Below are 2499 nucleotides of genomic sequence, written 5' to 3' on the forward strand. Positions count from 1 at the left end.
GAAACAGCGGGATGAACAGAAAAAAAAAAAAAACCAGTGAAAAAGCATTAAAATAGAGATAATCATTCAAATTTCCCAGCACATCAAACTCTGAGCCTTAATTTGAAATGACACCACATTCACAAAGAAATGTCAGTTTACTTTCATATGTTTACATGTTAGATTAGTTTTATGTTTACTCACTTAAGGTCAAAGGTCACTGCTGCATCACTGAAATTAAGGGGGTTCATCATGGATGTGTCACTTTTCATAGACACACAGCTGGGTTCTGGAGATGCTGCTTCATGTGTGTGAACATCCTCCTCCTCTCTCTTCCCATAGAGATTTATTTTATAGGCAATGCTTTACAAATAGATAATGAATTATGAATTAATATAACCTAACTCTATCTGAGTGTCTGAATCCATTGTCTTCTTTAAGAGACATCTTTCAAAAACATTTTTGCCAGTGTACATACCTATAAACGACTCACACATATAAGCTCCACATGCATACACACGTATGACATTCTAGGACACACATTCTTTATATCTGTATATATACATAATTCAATTCAATGCAATTCACATTTATTTATAGAGTGATTTTCAAAATACATATTATTTTAAAGCAGCTGAAAATGATGATAAAATATTTCAATGATAAAATGTCATTGGACCCTAATGAACATGGAATCTGTGATTATTCGCATCTTAGTGTTGTGCCCATAAAAGGGTTTCAAGGAGGTGTTAAATATTACACTGAGGATTCATAAACAGTCTAATATTCGAACAAAATCCAAAATTGTAACATTTCTACTTCACCATTCTTTTTCTATGAACCCCTTAAACTCAACATACTGTTTGAAATAAAATTTACTTTATTGTTCCTAATAGGGAAATTTTACTTAATAGCCAACTTCTCAACATCACCCGATACTCCTAAATATATATATATATAAAAAAATAGCATACACACAATAACCATATACATCTGTACACACCCAAACAGATATCAAAGCAATTAAAAAATAAATAAATAAAAAAAACAGAGAAAAGTAAGAAAGGCAACACTAATCCAGATTTAATTTTCACCGGCACAAATGAATTCTTGAACCTTTTCAATTTACAGCGAGGAATTCTGGTAACATTTTAGATTAGGGAACACATATTTACTATAACTAAGAGTTCCCTATTAGGGGTGTAAATCGGATGGTTCGTCACGATACTATACGATATTGATTCTCAAACCCAGCGATACGATATTTGCCGATACTTAAAAAAATTCTATGATACGATTTCGATATGATTCGATACAGGAGAATATTGATCGATATATCGATATTATTATATTATATACCTATTTTAAACAACCATCTACCTTTTTATTAACTGACAAATGCAACCAAAACATATAACATGAACATTTATCTTAAATTTTCACATCCTGTTCCTCAATTGGGACATTCACAACAAAAATAGGCCTACACTTTTTTTAAATAATAGAGAAAAATAAATAATTACTAGATCTAAAATAAATTTTCAGGTACAGAAATGTAATAATCAAATGTAAAATAACACTGCATAGTCTTCACTGTATAGATTAAATATAGATTAATCCTTATAAAAGTTGTTCAGTCAAAGTCAGTGAGATTTTTTTTCTTTAACAGAAGTTTTCTGTTAGTCTACTTTCACCTTAAGAAAGAAAGCACGGATCCAATATACTGATACACATGCGTTTTCTTTCTCAACTGTTTACATTAAGACATAGGCCTAACCGACTGCATTTACTAGGATATTCGCCAAGGCAACATGTTGATGTAATTTGGTCTGTATTTGTTCATCCATGCACAAAAAAGTGGAAGAGAGCTCAATTAGGTATTAGCGCGCTGTTGATGCGGCTGTCTGCATGCGTGCGCTTTGGATGTGTGCGTGTTACTGCGTGTTATTCCGTCAAGGCGTCAACTATCCCGGGCATCTTTTACGCTCGCCCTTCAGGCAGTCTTATCATCCCGACATGTGATTTTGAACGAGAATGCACGCGTTGGCGGTGATGCATAGACAGACATTGGTGAAAATGTGGACAGTGTCAAAATAAGTTGCCTATTTATATTACAGATATCGATATTTTACGTGTGGCATCGATACATCGTATCGTTAGACATTTAATCGATGTATCGATCCATATCGATGGATCGTTACACCCCTATTTCCTATCTGTCGGTCACTACGAGTTATGTTGTGATGACATTAGGGGTCTAACTTGGGAACCCCAAATTGTTGAATAAAGTCGTTATTAAAAAGTATTCTCATAACTTTGTAAAATTACAGTTGAACTACTGATGTCACATGGATTATTTTAACGATGATCGTGATAGGATCCTTGCTGTCTATGGAGGGTCAGAGAGTTCTCGGAATTCATCAAAAAAATCTTAATTTGTGTTCCGAAGATGAACGGAGGTCTTACGGGTTTAGAACGACACGAGGGTGACTAATTAATGACAGAATTTTCATTTTTGGG

General features: G+C 33.8%; 1 pseudogene; it reads right to left on the reverse strand.

Annotated features, from left to right (window-relative positions):
- The window catches only part of LOC107745435 (protein NLRC3-like), a 3291-nt pseudogene extending 2783 nt beyond the window's left edge, over nt 1-508 (reverse strand).
- Nucleotides 509-2499: the final 1991 nt, after the last annotated feature.

This window comes from Sinocyclocheilus rhinocerous, unplaced genomic scaffold (assembly GCF_001515625.1).
Source record: "Sinocyclocheilus rhinocerous isolate Xijiao unplaced genomic scaffold, SAMN03320098_v1.1 scaffold7337, whole genome shotgun sequence".
Classification (NCBI taxonomy): Eukaryota; Metazoa; Chordata; class Actinopteri; order Cypriniformes; family Cyprinidae; genus Sinocyclocheilus; species Sinocyclocheilus rhinocerous.